The sequence below is a fragment of the Electrona antarctica genome (assembly GCF_951216825.1).
Source record: "Electrona antarctica genome assembly, chromosome: 21".
NCBI lineage: Eukaryota > Metazoa > Chordata > Actinopteri > Myctophiformes > Myctophidae > Electrona > Electrona antarctica.
Window position 1 is genome coordinate 24,000,554 of NC_136802.1, and position 17,671 is coordinate 24,018,224.

Consider the following 17,671-nt stretch of genomic DNA (forward strand, 5'->3'; position numbering starts at 1 on the left):
CGATTGTACCGCAGGGGCGCCTCAAACTTGAATTAATTCACATTGGACCATTAAGCTTGTGCTTCGGGGGAAGTTCATGAAATGTCATTTATTTGGAATATAATAATAAATGCTAGCGATTATAACTTCTGTCCCAGGGGCAGTTTTAGTCTGTAAACTGGAGCAGATTTAAGGTAAGACTCAGACATCCACAGATCATCTCAGTGGTCATACTCATAGATATATATATAAAGTCTAGATGGCTTAAGGCAGAGTTTCTGACGTCGTTCACCCGGCGGCCATTTTACTTCGGGGCTACAGTACAGTATGTTCAATGGCAGCTCAAACAAAAGCGGTCATAACTCGCTCAAATCTTGACGGATTTACAAACGGGTTGGTTTATTACAAACGTTGTCACGTGGCCATGATTCAGGATGCTTATCTGCTTAATTTTGTTTTTTTATATGAACGTCGTATAAAAGCATACAAGTATGCGGACATCTCTGACGTTTATAACAAACCAAACCGTTTGAAAATCGGTTGAAAATTGAGCAAGTTGTGGTTATTTAAAAGTACATGCCCCATAGACACAATGTTATGTGGCCCCGAGGTAAGATGGTCGCCACGTGACGTAGCAACGTCGCTCTCCATTGGCCAGAGCGCGGGTGAGCCATCTAGCTTTCTTATATATCTATGGTCATACTGACATGGCAGCCATCTTGCTCTTACTATGGATATTATCAAGGGATAAAGTTGGGAGAGTCCTTGTTCTGGTTCTACTGTATTCTTTTGTGACAATGTGCTGTCTACCAAGATTGACATGAGGGGAGGCAGGTTGCTTCTCTCCAGAGTAATCATCATTTTGGGGCCTTAAAATTGCTGTTAACACAGGAGAATTTCCTGTACTTGAGGAAATTTTACTTTACTGGAGTATTTCCAATTTTCAGTTATTTTACTTTATACTCCACTACACCTCAGAGGTAAATATTGAACTTTTTACTTCAGTACAATGATTAGAACACTTTAGTTATACTTTGGCTATTTGAAAATAGCCGATCTACATGTACAAGCTCACGACGTGAGCTTATAGATCTGCTGTTTTCAAAAGTACTTTTACTTTTGGGACATGAAGTACATTTTAATGCTTATACCTTTGTTCTTTTATTCAAGTAGCCTACATTTTTTATACCAAACTTGAACTTGTAACAGACTATTTCTACAATAGGGTTTTGATACTTTTACTTAACAAATGTGAGTACTTCCTCCATCACTGAGTATAATAGGGCATAGTGGTTAAGTGTCCTGCTTCGACACAAAGCCAATATAGAGGAGCCTCCTGTGAGCTAGTGTCGTCACACAGATGGGAGCTACTTTACACCTCAGCAGAATTAAGCCTGATTTATACAACGTGTGCAAAAACAAATCGGACCCGTCTGAACTGAGTGTGCTTTTCCAGGAATTACATTTTGGGCAGACAAGATGTGTTAATTGTCGTCTCCCCGTGCACAATCGTAGCACTAAAGGTTTTCAAAAAGATATATACCTGCCAGACGAGTAGGATACAAAGGCTGAAAGGCATTCATTTACATTCCAATGGGTGATTGAGGGTTGCGCTCTACCGCAACGGCCAATCAGCTGTCCACTAATAGTTCTCAGGTCTTTTTTCTCATTGTATGGATTTTGGCCAGGCAGACACATGTCCCCGCCTTATTGTAGATACGCCTCTGTGCTGTTGGTTGTCTGACTATTGGCTGTCGGACAACTGGCTGTCGGACAACTGGCTGTCGGGATATTGGCTGTCGGACAACTGGCTGTCGGACTATTGGCTGTCGGGCTATTGGCTGTCGGACTATTGGCTGTCGGACTATGTAGTCTGTACTGTAGCTGTAGCCTACTGCCTTTCATCTACCTGTGCATGTGCTACACCGTAGTCTGTACTGCACTGTGTTCTGTGCTGTTGTTACACTAAAAACTACTGGTGTTACACTAAAAACTCAGCTTCCCATCATGCACCTGTGCACAGTGTGAAGCTCAACAGCGCCACTTTGTCACCTGTTGGTACCCTAAACAGAGAGACATACAACGGGACACACATTGCTGTTCCTTGGAGTGGCTGCACCGCTCAAAAAAAAAATCAGATTTCACAAAGCATTGCAGAAGCGGCATGTTGTGAGTTTGTAGATCGGCTATTTTCGGCACGACACCGGGGTAGGGTGTTGGGTAGGGTGTCAGAATAATGCCTGTCGGCATTATTATTAGTACGTCGGACCAAACACATGCACCCCATGCCACCATCGTAAGATAGAGCATAAATTAGGCTTCATTCATAGGCCTCACTGGTAACCTGTGCGTTTCCTGTCTGTAGCTAAAACAGTAGTCATTCACACCATTAAGGGTCTCAGATTCCCTTCCGGGATCTGTGGGATTTTTATTATGGTCCCACGCACGAGTCTAGGACTCTACGTACACCAGCAATGAGTCACGTCTGGATGCTGGGAAGAGATACTCCCAGTAACCGAAGGGATGTTCGCATAATGATTCACTGCTCCCAGGAAAATTCTTTATTTCTTGAACACATTTTTTTGTAAACACAAACATTGAATCCCATTGACAATGAATGGCCAGTTTTTAGTGTTTGTGTAAACGCAAACATTGTGTAAACACAAACATTGAAGACGAAAGTGAGGACGAAAATTGTGATTGGTCGGACTGAGATGATAAGAGCGCCCCTCACTTCACACGGGTGTGATTTTTTATTTACCAAACCTTTAAACACCAACCTGGCATTGCAATATTTACAGTGCTGTACTATACAAAAACAGGCATATGAAATAGTACTCGCACCAAACATCAGGCAAAAGGCTAAATGAACAGCAACCCTTCCATAAAGGGCCCCAGCAGCCCTCTTCCTCTGGCTGCTCTAGTCGCTAGCTTGCCCAAACAGACCTGACTGTCACCAGTTGCAGCCACCATTTTTAAGCAGGTGATACCAAGAATACTCACAGTAATTTGTATCAATTAACTTAAACAAGGCAAACTATGTCCCATATGTCATGTACAATTACATAAATTTACAAAATTATATATTTTCTTTTCATTTTTTTCCATGTACAATTACATACATTTACAACATTACATATTTTCTTTTCATTTTATATTTCCGGCGCCACTTCATTCACAAATGTGCAATTAGAAAAACCACAACCTAAAACAAATAACACCCCTCTTCTCCTCAGTAATTGGCACCTCCCAATAAACAGGAGGATTGCCAGCACTGCAGACAGGTGACCAACAATCCATTGAAAAATAATGTTTAAAATCATTACAATGTCCATGTACAGGAATTCCTTCAGTTACAGATATACAAATATGAAACACCCGCCACTCCCAAACAGTCACTTCCAAGCTGACCAGCGATTATATTAATTAGAATGAAGCAACTGTGTAATCAGATGAGTGTGTGTGCATTGTCCCTGTTGGTCTCTATAGGGCACGGGCTGCCCCATGACAACCACTATGTAGAATGGAAAATGTTGGACCGTCTGCGCGTGCGTGTGTGCGTGCGTGCGTGCGTGTGTGTACATGTTTGCAGCTACAGTATCAGTAGTACACCATCAAGGGTCAGAGAGTATTTGTGCCCTGTGTGTACGTGCAGCATTGTAAAACTACAGATTGCTCCATAATACCACTTCAAAGCAAGCCTCCACTCTCCTAACTGACCTAACTTATGACCCCTTTATTTGAAGCTGTAGCAACTCTTTGCCGTGAGACTCGTATCGTAATCTAGAGAGACAGATTTATGAAAGGTTCAACTGTGGAGTTTTCACCACAAAAGTATATGTGGTGTCATGTAAGCTATAGCCAGAGGGACCGAATCCATTATTTGAAATGATAGCAAAGAAAACAGAAAAGCCGTTCATCCAAGGTTTACTGCGCCCCCTTATGATACCTCCTGCCCCTGCTAAAAGAATCCGCCCTGATAGTCCTCTTATGGTTAGTGACATGTGATATCAGTGCACACAGGTGTCGGTGGACATTGTCCACAGCTACAGTAACAGTGGTGGTGTTATGTAGTATGCTCCGGCCACTTCAGTCCACAGACACCCACTAGATCAAACCTGGCTCTCATTAGGGAATGAGGGCGGTGGGAACACTGAGGAGGGGCCAGAGAAATGGGGGCGGGGGGGTGTGACCACAGTGTCGGCTGAAGGAGCTGGTCACGTGCGCTCCCCGACACCCGGCGACGGATAATACAAATTTGTGTTTGTGTGAGTATATTCCAAGACTTTAACTGCAAGTACAAACTTTACATAGCAACATTCACTTTTTAGTTGAGTAATTGACAGGAGTATCTATACTACTAGTGCTTAGTTGCCCCGGCAACGGAAAATCTGGTCTGAGGCCAGAAGATTTTTGCCTCTATACTTCCTCTCTCCTCCTCCTCACGACTCGGCTTCTAAACCCGGCAGTTTTTTAAAGAACTCCATTTTGACCAGTTTGGAATGTTTATGTTGTTCCGTCCTGAATGCCGCGCATTAAGTACAGCATGTTGTTGCAGAGTGATGTGCAGTACATTAGGCAATGAGGCAGTGCAGCTGTGTGGCAAATTGCTCTTGGGAATAGCGAAAAGGCTCCGTCCCGGCCGGGCCCCAGCATATTGTAGAAACACACATCAACAGAGACTTCATTGAGCCCACTATTATAAGGATTGCGGCTGGCTCAGTGCCACATATTTTTAAGGTCCTCCGATTAGGGCCATTATGAACTTAATACTAATAGACCATTCTTCTCTCTTCCGTATCAATTTCCATTTCACTACACCAAATTCATAATAATGCTGGTGGCGTACTGGCTTTAACTCTGGATTATCACCACACACGTAACATTTTTCATGTTTAATAAACATTGCCTGTCTGTACACATTATACCAACCTCTCCTGGGAAAATCTCCCATGCTATGATAACGTTTTCAAAATGTGGTGTTTCTGGCACTACTGTACGTGAACTGCTGTAATCTACTCTGACCGAACTCTCTTCCATCTCAAAATGGCTTAAGTGATCAAAATATAATCTTTCCTCCACTTTGGAAATTTCCCAACAAACAGAAAATGCAACAACTATAGATCGCTTTTGACCAGCAAAAAGTCCTATCTTTGTGAGTACATCTGAACTCAGTTATTTAAAGTACGTTTACAGTAATTTACGTTTAATAATGCACAAAGCAAACTCTGCCAAGGTCTATTTTTACACACTAAATTAATTTAACACCAAGGATTTACTATGCACCAGGTTAATGCAGGTTTTCCACATGCATAAGCACATGTGCATCATGGGCATGCACATCTGTGTAAATTGACAGCTTTAAGTACAGTTGGAGGCCATCGATATTTTCCTTTTCTTTTTGCTGAGGTTTGCGTGATCTGCGCAAAAGGACAGTTAACCCATTTTGGGCGGGAACCCCTTTTGGTGTTTTAAACATTATGTTATAATTTAGCTATTGAAAAATAGCAGATCTACAAGCTCATAGCGCGCCACCAAGTGGCGCGCTACGAGCTTGTAGGTCTGCTATTTTTGAAAAATCGTGAAAATATTTATTTCAGAAAACTGGAGGATTTAGAAGGATTTTTTAAAATGTTGAGGTCAGGCCTAAATGGGTCAAATGATAAGGGACAATATCGGTGGCACCCAACTGTATAAGCACATGTGCATCATGGGCATGCTGCATGCACATCTGTGTAAATTGACAGCTTTAAGTATAATGTGTTTCAGCAACCCATGGGCGTCCTGCTAAAATGAATTTGCAACATTGCAAATTCGTTGTTTTATGCATTGCACATGATCATACATTAAATGACCTCACCATATGGTCTGGTGATGACGATGACATACAAAGGATTTGTGGATTCTGGAATACTTGGCAGCTGATACACAAAAGTCACTGACTTGTGGGTTTTTCCACAAAACCACAATGGCAAGAATAATTTAGCTAAAGCTGCAGTCATTTTAAGATTTAACCACATAAACCCTATATACTTTGTTGACTGGTGGTCCCCCATGGCTCCATGGTCCCCTCCTTTTGTCCCTCTATGCACCCAAACACGTCAGCAAAAATGTTCCGATCTACAAGCTCACAATGCTTGCTATTTTTGCTAATGTTCGCCTACTTCTGACAAATGTTCACCTATTATGACCAAAAATAGGGACACTAAAGGGTTCAAGTTGTCAAGTAAAACGGGCCAAAATAGAGTCCTGACGTAACTCGCTCATCTCCTGGTTTGTGGAAGTAATTTCTCTATGGAGAACAACATTGGGTCATCTTAAAATCGTCTCATATAAGCATTGCGGTCCAGAAATAAACAGTAGGTCTCGGCGATGTTGTCGGGGAGGTGTCTCTGTATCGTTGAATCGTGATGGTATGTTCTTTTAGTGGAGCATACAGTTGGACGAAACAGTCTCTACCAAAACAACTAGACGTAGAAACTAATCCCAAAGGCAGATGTCTGTGATTAAATGTATCTGTTACCATCTCAAATTCATGGGACCATAATCCCATCCCATATGGAACTCATCATGTTAAAACAAACAGCAACATTTAAACAAACACTAATAATAATAATTTACAACCACTATCAGGACCCAGGTCACATTCCAAAAGTACTGTCCAAAACATTCTGTCAAAGTTTACTTTCTATTAGTCTGGATTCATATTTTCCACTGTATCAGTGGTGCCTGGAGAGTTGGTTTGTTGGACATTCAGATTCCTCTGGCACACTGGACCACACTGAGGACACGAAAAGGCGCATCCTTGGGGTCCAAACTAAACGTGCTCCCTCAGTTTGTTGACATTTCAGTGTGAACAGGGTGCCTGGTGGCTCCTTGTGAGTTGCGAGTATTCGAGTTCGAATCAGACTCTCGTAATGTTTAATTTCTCTCTGACTCTGACCTAAGTGCATCTCCTGTCTCCCTGCACTAAATAAAGTATAAAACATAGCTGTTTATCAGCTATGTTTGAATAGGCAAAGAAATCTTATTCTTATCTTATCTTATTTATCATCCAGTAGGGTTCCACCTTACTCGTGATGCGTTGAGTGTGAGTGTTAGTGTTTTAGCAGTTAAACCAACAAACAACCCCACTTGTAAGTCTGGAATAGTACCGTATTTGCAAGTGTTCTTGCTCAAGCAAGCACATTAATAATGGACAGAGGTAGGAGTGTGAGGCTGAATACATTAGGTTAGCCTATCTGCAATGCAGGCGTCCAGGGCTTAGGTTGTATCCCTCCCCAGTGCACATCAGGACAACAGGACTTATCTCTGCCCGCATACATTTCTATTATGAATAACACAGTAAGACAGAAACATACAGCTTAGCTAAGCCAACAGCCAAGACACACACACACAGAGAGAGAGAGAGAGAGAGAGAGAGAGAGAGAGAGAGAGAGAGAGAGAGAGAGAGAGAGAGAGAGAGAGAGAGAGAGAGAGAGAGAAGGGCAGGGGGGGGAAATAATTGAACAGAAGGTGGAAAACAATTACAGACTTTCACAAAATGCACCGCCGTCCAAGAAACTACGTTATCCATGGAGTCAATTTATTTTCATTTTTAGGTAGCCTATTGTAGAAGATGCGCTACTTCCTCCTTTTGTAACAGTGACACAAAATTGGACATTTAATGTCCAAGACAGGAAAAACGTACAATTTTAGGGGTGTTAACATCTTAACTTAAACCGTAGACAGTACATGAATGACCAGGGTCTCCCAGGGGTCTATTTTGGTTCCTCTACACCAAAATCTACAAGCTCAAACTGAACTTTCTGCTACTTTCACAGGATATCCGACTATTGACATGCCCATAATAGACACACTGTGGTTACAATTTCAAGTTCCAAAAGGCAGTGTCCATGTTCTGCCTGCATGATAAAGGAAAGGTGCGATCAGCAGCATCTGTGTCCTATCCAAAGTGACACAAGTTGTGTTACACAGATCCACTGTGATGATCCTATAACTACACAAACGAGGGTTAAATCTCGTTACTAACACTTTCAGAGCCAATGTGCTGGCAGCACGTAGAACAAATTAGAAAATGTCAAACATGGACGCGATCAGGCTTCATTCACACAGTGCCAGGGTATGTGCCAAGAATACGGGCTGCAGACCAGGGCAGGTGCCAGGCTGTAATTGAATTGATATATTATGAATTCATTCTAGTCAGTTGTTCTCAACCTTTTTGAGTGGTGCAGCCACTCCAATGAACAACAGTGTGTGTCCCTATGTCCCTACAGTATGTCTGTCTAGGCTCCCTATGTCTGTTTAGGGTACCAACGGGATGCACACATAGATTAGACACACCAGCGGACAGACATGCGGAAACAACGGTCTGACATGCGGTCGAACATGCGCTGCTCCCGTGCTTGTGGTTAGGTTTCTGGTTTAAGAGGTAGGTTGTCGGCCTAATGACAGTCGGACCAATAGTATGTCTAAACTAAAGCCTGTACCCGTACCAACAGGTGACAAAGTGGTGCTGTTGAGCTTCACACTGTGCACAGGTGCATGATGGGAATCTGGTTTTTTTTGGGAAGCTGAGAGTGGGAAGCTGAGAGCCGACAACCAGCTCAGACAACCAATACTCAGACAACCAATAGTCAGACAACCAATACTCAGACAACCAATAGTCAGACAACCAATACTCAGACAACCAATAGTCAGACAGCCAATAGTCAGACAACCAATACTCACACAACCAATACTCAGACAACCAATAGTCAGACAGCCAATAGTCAGACAGCCAATAGTCAGACAACCAATACTCAGACAACCAATAGTCAGACAACCAATAATCCGACAACCAATAGTCAGACAAGCAATAGTTAGACAAGCAATAGTCAGACAGCCAATAGTCAGACAACCAATACTCAGACAACCAATAGTCAGACAACCAATAATCCGACAACCAATAGTCAGACAACCAATACTCAGACAACCAATAGTCAGACAACCAATAGTCAGACAACCAATACTCAGACAACCAATAGTCAGACAACCAATAGTCAGACAACCAATAGTCTATTAGTCAGACAACCAATAGTCAGACAACCAATAGTCTATTAGTCAGACAACCAATAGTCAGACAACCAATAGTCTATTAGTCAGACAACCAATAGTCAGACAACCAATAGTCTATTAGTCAGACAACCAATAGTCCGACAACCAATAGTCAGAGACAACCAATAGTAGATGCTGGTGAGTCGACACCAGCATCATCTCACCAAGTTCATTTGTAGCGCGTCTAGTGCCACTGAAGGCAATTTACGTTACTTTCCATCTGAGTGAAATGTGCAATCAGGAGAGTCTTGTGAGTCTCCAAGTGAATCATAACAACATGGCATAGAAAATATCTCCAGCTAGTATACGCCCATAGTCACTTAATTATACCTCTCTACAGTATGAGCAAGATTTGCAAAACAGTCCATTGTGTGGTAGTGGCGACGGGTTCCCATCCATTTTGGTTCCCATGGTGACGTGTCTATGCAGCATGTGTCAAACATAAACACGTCAGCTAACTTGCCGATATTGCTTAATTATTCAGCAGTGGAAAGAGGAAGGTGCTGTAGCAATCTGTGTTATTCTAAAACTGTTTTAATAAACATGGTTAATATGACATATGGTATTAGTGTTATTTCTTCATTCAGAGCATGCCAACACATTACACTGCATAAGAGATGTGACGGAGCAATCTGTGTAAATGTATGACAGCTATAATTTCAATAAACATGGTTATGACATGGCGGTGTAGACACTACGTGTAAGTGTAGGTTCTGCTGTAGTAGAAAGGGCTGCGACGGCAAGCAGGTTTATGTATCGAACACTGATACATTTCCAGTTGCCGGACGGACTGCCGTAGCCGTCGTTGCTTAAAGTCCCTATTGTGTGTGTGAATGAGTGAATGCAATGTACAATCTATTTAAAGCGCTTTGGACTGTTGAACCCATCATCGATGAATGCCCAACCTTCAAATCAACACATGGAGTCAGCTAGCGGCCTGATTGAACTGGATGACAATAGCCCTACTTGGCTAAGGAACCCTATGACGCCTTGAATTTGTGGAGATTTGGTTTTCGTCGCATTCCTAAGCCAATCATTTGATGACAAAGAGTCTCCATTACCGGAGACTCTGCCAGTCATCAAATCAGTGGTTTTCAACCAGTGGTCCGGGGACCACCAGTGGACCTTGAGGGGGTTCCAGGTGGTCCCCAGCTAAATCCTTCCCTGAAGAAGGCAACTTGTTGCCGAAACGTTGGAAAAAAAAAAAAAAAAAAAATGTGTTGGCATCGTGACTACGAGCTGTGCGGCGTCTCTCCTTTCTCAGTCAGTTTTATCTCCCGCGGTCAGCACCTCCCCACTACTGGTGTGCGCTCCTACCTTCCTGTTTGGTCCCCAGCTAAATGACAGAGAGTTGGTAACCAAATGGACCCTTATTTTATGCTCTCAAGAGTTAAATTATTGTTAAACATCTGCATTACTTAATTTACAAGAAGGAATTGTAGACAAGATCTTATCCGACGATAACAAAATGTTTTGTTTTTGTTTTGTTTTTTATTGCGAGGCAACATCTAATGATGGTCCGTGGCTCAAATGCCAAATAAATAATGGGCCTTGATATGAAACGGGTTGAAAACCACTGATCAAGTTATTGGCTCAGGAATGTGACAAAAACAATAGAAATGTCCATGAATTCAAGGCTTCATGGGGTGTGTAATTGATTTTTTTGGGTGAACTACTCTTTGGATAATTTTCAAATGGCATAGAAGAGATTTCATTTAATGGTGCAATAGCCAAGGTTTGCAGACATGCATACCGTATACTAACCACACACACATTGATCCACCCTCCTATACAGTGGGCTTTCAGACACAAAGAGGTATGGAGCTGTTTGCGCTCACTTTGCATACTCCATTCCTCCTCCCATCTCTCTCTCTGGGTGTAAGCACATTTAAGCCACAAGAAACGCCTAGCCTAGGCGTCTCTTCCGGGTTTTTAAACAGCTGGTGGATGGAAATGACGTACACGCGAGGCTGCAACTTGACGCGTCGGCAAAAAACTAAAACGCTTTTGCCGATGTTGCAAGTTGAAGCCACGCACGAGCTTCATTTCCATCCACCAGCTGTTTAAAACCCAGGAAGAGACGCCTGGACTAGGCGTCTTCTTGCCGCTTCTTGGCGTGTATATGTGCCCGCGCCCTCTCTCTCTCGTCATGCATCTGTCTTTGTAATCATCTGAGCTAGCCTGCTTGTTCCATGAACCAGTTAACTCCTCTTTATCTAGCTTTCTCTGAGGTATAGGAGGACAGGAGGAGAAGGGCTGTGACCTCTCTCTCTCCATTTTATTCGCTCTCGTCTTTGCATTACGTTGTGCTGTCCTGATGGAGCTAGCATCTGTACATTCTGTCTGTAAGCCCTCCTCACGTCTATCCCCAGTCCATTACGGCTGCTTATCATTCAATCACGTCTCTCTCTTAGGGCTGGACAATATAATGACATTGATCATTTATTCATCTCTTGTAATCGTATAATGGGATTTCTTTTGATACTGTGAAATGTGATGAAAGAAATGTACTTTCCATTACCACGAACATTGTGAGTCCTGAGAACATCCCAGAGTTGTGTTTCTGACATTATGTTTCACTGTGCCTCTGTTTGTTTCCCTCTCCCTTCCCTTCCACCTATCTCTCTTTTTTCCCTTATTCATCTCCTCACTATACAGCACAAGAGACTTGGCCTCGGTCCCTGTCTTGGCTTTCACAAAGAGGAGCCAGACAAAAAAAATTAATGGAGACTGAAGCACTGGGGAAGCTATAGAAAAGAGACGCATTCTTGAGCTGAAACCCACCATAAATAAGAGCTCTGGTTCACTGTGGAGAAAGGAATAGACCAATTATTTATTTATTAAACATTGAGACTGGTCGCAGGAGTGACTGTTTCATGTAAAAAAAAATCCAAATCATTCTTCCTCCACACTGGGAAAAAAACAGCATCTGAAAGTGTGATGGTGCATTTTTACAAGTGAGTGCAGTTAGAACATTTCCATTGCATCTTATGAGAGGCAGGGTTCATGTGCTGCCGGCCTGCGCGCGCATGGTGGTGCTTATCAGTGGGACGTCGTCTGTTAAGGCGTCTATAGGCTTAATTGTTTGATAAAGTTTATATACTAACTTCCAATGTTTGGGACATAACCACTGAACATTCTGTGAAAATAGCCAACCTACAAGCTCACAACACGTCGCAATATGCCACAAATATGCTTACAAATCTAACTTAAACTATTTTCACTGATCGTTTGAGTTTTTCTTTAGGCCGTTTTCAAGTCTTTATTTTTTATAGGGACAGTGGCGGGACAGGAAATAGCAGGAGAGGGAGACAGCTGACATGCAGCAAAGGGCCTCGGGTCATATTTGAACTCGGGCTGGCCGCAGCAAGGACTGAGCCTTGATATGGTATGCGCTCTAACAGGTCTGCCACCAAAGCACCCCGAACGTTCACCTTTTATGACCCATAATAGGGACGCTAACGTTCATGTCAAGTTGACATTATAATGGCATCCGATAGCTGGGTCGACATAGGCAGAAGGCAATCAAAAAGTGTTGCTAGCAAGCAACATCTCAAATGCCCGTGTGGGATCCAACACTGTTTCCAATTAGAGGCCAGGTAAGTAAGTGATGAGTCATTCAACCTTTTCAATAAACACTAGCTTTATTGCCAACGGAACGATCGACACCTGATCTCATGGCTTCTGCTCAGACACACGTCACTGTCTATAAATTCCGCCCCAATTTCACCAGGCACATGGTGAGGTGACCGATAGCCAGGCCAGGAGGTCAGGCATGGGGGTGGGGGGTGGGGGTGAGGGGAGGTTGGCTTAACGTGCCACATGATAAAGCCGCTGCCCTGGCTAGAGCAGGGCCCCGGCTCGTCCTCCGTCACTGGGCTGAGATGTTGATAAGCTATATCAGGCCCCTGGCTTCAGTTTCCCACAGTCCCAGGACCAGAGTTTATCCACGCTGACCGCAGTCATTTACATTCACTTATCACTGCTGCAGCCGAGGCAGAACAGAGAGAAGAGAACATCGCAGACCACACGCACGATATCGCCTGTGAGAAAAGACGGAGAGCCATACTGATCTAGAGTCAGCGAAACAATGACCAGACCTTGGAGCTTCCACAGCACAACCCTCTGCTGTTTTTTCTTTTTTACCACAGTTGAATGGTGGTGTGTGTCATTATGTTGCTTATGGGACTGCATGGAAAGTACCAACGTCCTCTTGTGGGAACTGGACAAGTGTGCGTGCGTGCATGTGTGTGTGCGCGCACAGCTTGAAGTCTGGCCAGTGGAGAGTTTAGACTAGCAACCCAGCAGATAATGACAGCTAGTCTATCCAATATTCAAACAGTGGGGATCAAGGGAAGCCCCCAACCATTACTTCCCTTGATCTGCACAGTTTGAGTATTGGATACACTAGAGCTGTGCGTGCGTGTGTGTGTGTGCGTGCGTGTGAAAAAACAAATAATTTGAATGTAATGAAGATGTATTGTACCAGCCAAGATGCACAGATGCTTTGACAAATGACACAGCATTGTGTTAATAACAACTTTAATCAGCATCGTTTTTCATCTGTGTGTGGCTGGCTTTGGACAGCACCGATAAAAGTCAAACTTTCAGCAGTGTGGAGTGAGAATCAGCAAGCAATATACATAGACAGACATAAGAGTGAGAGAGGAGGTGAGAGAAAGAGAGAGTTTGCTTATTCACGTCCATATATGTGATGTTTTCTTTAGTCATGCATGCATGCACTATGCATGCACTATGATTGACCAGTCTTTGATGACTAGCCTGCATGGGGACTGGGAATGTGGAATGCATGGAGGGAGGGAGCGAGCTCTGGAGATGAAACAGATTCTTGTTAGTAGTCTGGGCTGGGCAGAGGTATGGGGTTGTGTGATGTGAGGGTGGGGTTCTGCCCAGGAGACCCACTACACACCATGGCTTGTGATAAGGAGCTCCTTAGCAAAGGTCCCCCATTCTCAAGACGGTGCACGGACGGTGCTGATAAGTGAAAGCTGAGGGTGAGTGACTGCAGCGAGGCAATTTCCACAGTCTCCCATTAGCCCCAGAATAAACAAGATTAGAGACTGATAAATGAAGAAAAAGGTGCTGTTCTCTGATGAGGCCATTTGTTGCTAGACCTTGACAAACCTGAGGCCCCTATTAGTTAATGCATTGCAGCACTCTCTAAATGAACTGAGGTGATGGACAGGTAGGATAACATTAAATACAAAGACAGCCTTTTAAAAAGCCTTTTAAAATTTGTGAATTCACAACATGTCTTAAGGCTAATCTCTACTTCACAGGGAATTTTTTACGTGTGCCACACTGACACATTTTGTATTGATGAATCCAGTCAATCAAAGAAATACACATGGGTCCTGCACAATCAACTCACAGACTGATAAGACATGCTGCATGGTTATCAGGGGAGGCTGAAATCTGGAAATCAAAGCTAGGGCATTTGCTTGAGCTGTTGTTCTCCTGAGCTTTATTGTTTAATTGTAATATTATCTGTTTTTTATAAAACATACCCTTATCCACGAAAAGCTATATCCAAGTACACAATACATTCTCTAAGGATATGTGGTCTAGCAGCTCCACAACATCTTGCAGACATCAGAGTTTCAGAGACTGCAGTCCAGTCCTGCATATATTCTTCTGGTTTTGGACAACAGTATACTGTAAGATATCTCTAGTAGTCCATAGAAGGTACATAGAGTACGAATAGTAAAATGGGTGGTGTTCCTCAGCTTTTTGGAACACTACAAGAACATAAGGAATAGAACATGATGGTACTCTGCTTGCTATATCCGTTCCCTCGTGCATTAGCAAAATTCCCTTCCAACAGTGCCAATAGCACCAAATGTGTGTGTTTACTGTTTAGGCACATATCTAATTAATTTAGAATCTGGCTCATGACCTATTCCATTCTTTTATATATATATTTATCTGTCTACTAATAGAGCAGAAAATGTAATTAAAATAATCTTTCAAAATATTACAACCATGGTTCTCAACCTTGATGCTGTGCACACTTGGCTGAGCTTCAAAATGCATTTGTTCTGAAAGGTCACAGAATGCCTAGCACGCAGAAGCACATTTAAATTAAACACAAGTTGCTGGCTAAAGGAAGAAATTGCATTAACATCAAGGGGAGTGGAAGTATACGTTTCTAGGCATTTGCATTAGACATTAAAAACAGATTTATTTTATATGGTACAAATGCAGACAGACAGGAAACCGGATCGGAGAGGGGGCACAGGTCTTGAGTCAGATTTCAAATCAAACATGAGCGGTGTCCCTGCTTTCAGTGGAATTGAAAGAAAATAGTAAAAGTAAAGTAAAATAAAACTGAGATTTACTTTTCTCGTACTTTTCCAGTAGCAAAATATGACCAGATAATGTTTTTTTAGGACAGATTGAAAGAGAAGAGAGATTGGGAGAAGAAAGGAAGCAGCCAGCCTGTATGACATACACGCACGCATGCACGAGCGAGGGAGAGAGCTAGGCTGAATTAAAGTGTACTAAGGCTCCTCCAATATGACTGAACTGGCAATGTAATACAAAGACAGCCGTTTAAAATGCACTGGACAAAGTGGACATACTAGTGCATCAAGTCAAATCACATACAGAGTAAATTAATAAATTGAGCATTAGGTACTCAATGTCACAAAAATGCTGTTTCAGCCTCGTTTAAAGCCTTGACTTTGTGTTGTTCACCCAGCATCAAAACATATTCTGCTCTTAAATATGAATGTTTTTAAACATCAGGCTATTAACTATTACAATAGTGTATGATCTTGAGCCTCTAGAGCAGGGGTTCTCAATGTTTTGGCTGGGGACCCCCGGAAATGCTTTGGCCATGTCTCGCGACCCCCGCCCTCCCCGCTACAATAACCTTAATAATAGAGAAAATACATCATAAATAAATACTGAAACTAGATAATCATTAAGGAAAGTTTATGCTTGTACTATGTGTACTATGAAAACTCTCAATTTCCATTTTCCAGCCATTCAGTTGCAAAAATAAATAAATATTATAATTTTTTTCTCTTCTTTTTTGTGTGAAAACAATCTGGGGACCCCCAAAATAACTTCGGGATCCCCCGGGGGGGATTTTGTCTAACGTTGATCAAAATAACAATTATCCTACATTATCCAATTGTGCAGATTAGACTTCTTGTAAATGCATTATTTAACAAGAATTTATCCTTTGAGAGCGTAAAATGAAACCAAATGGACCCTTTAACACTCTCAAGAGTTAAAGATCTGTGAGGTTCCATTAACCAACTCCATCATTTAGCTGTAACCTGACTCCGCCAGATGGGGCAGCAGAGAGTACACTGGAACCCAGTATACTCTCTGCTGCCCCATCTGGCGGAGTCAGGTTAATTTAGCTGGGGACCACCTGAAACTCCCTCAAGGACCAATGGTGGTTCCCGGACCACTGGTTGAAAACCACTGCTCTAGAGAATAGGCTACAGACTAGTATAGCATACTTCAATTTGAGCAGGAAACATTATGCAAATTATTCTAAAATGAATATTTTGGTTTTAGATTAGCCTACCTTTGACAAAGGTTTGGTGTTTTCCAAGTTGTGCCCTTTGAGTGGAATGTCTGCTTTGCAAACAAGAAAGATATCCAAAACTTCTTCCTCCAGTATGGTGGTGAGTCTCTATGTCAGTCTTCATTTCATCACCATGCAATTGTTAAATCAATTTCAATCCTGTATGGCTTTGTGTTTAGAAAGAGAGGCCCGCCTAGGCTATTGGACACACACAATTTAATCTATTTGACATAATGCCACCACAAGTGTGTTTTCCATATTATCCACCTGTTGGAGCTTAGCTTACTGGGGGGAAAACACAGGAAGTGAATGTGTGCACTCTTCCTATCCAGTTGTCACAGCCAGTGTTGCCATGTCTGCTTATTATAAGCGACTTTATAGCCTTGCAAGTGGCCAGACATGAATCCGCCGGTGCAAAAAAACCCCAAAAAACAACCCAAACTAACTCAGTGTGATATTAGTATGGCCAAGCTATATTGGTAGCTGGGCTTGTTTCTAAAGTATACTGTAGTTGCTTATTTGGGCTTGTTTCTAAAGTGTGATTTTTCTATTTTATTTATTACTATTAATGTGCCAAAAATATTCAAAATATTTCAATTTATTCTCAATATGTTTTGAAAATAACATCTAAAACCTCACGTGTCGCTGTGAGCTTGTAGATCTAGTATTTTCAAATAGCCAAAATCTGGCAACACTGATCACAGCAGCAACCAAGACGGTAATAGCCACGTCATCTTTAGTTTACATCCCGTATCTGTGTGAAGTAGGTGGACACCTTTTTAGGAGACCATTTGTAGGATTTGTGTACCATGTCGCCTCTAGTGGCTACAACCTGGATGGACTATCTTCCTAAATGAACAGTCTTTGGCATAGATATTAAAAAAATAGATGCCTCATTGGCCGCTGCAGTTCGTTGGAGCGATGTGTGTTGAAGGAGGGGCGGAATAATTTACACTGGGGAAGGATGTACCTACGCCGGAAGTGTGGAAAGCACATTACGTCACGCTGCCACTCAAGTGATTACTGACCAAT

General features: G+C 42.5%; 1 long non-coding RNA gene across 1 annotated transcript in view; it reads right to left on the reverse strand.

Annotated features, from left to right (window-relative positions):
• LOC306913882 overlaps positions 1–16,958 on the reverse strand; it is a 95,657-nt gene extending 78,699 nt beyond the window's left edge. Inside the window, exon 1 of the long non-coding RNA XR_013788603.1 lies at positions 16,640–16,958. This is a non-coding gene — a long non-coding RNA (uncharacterized lncRNA). The remainder of the gene's footprint in view (positions 1–16,639) is intronic.
• Positions 16,959–17,671: the final 713 nt, after the last annotated feature.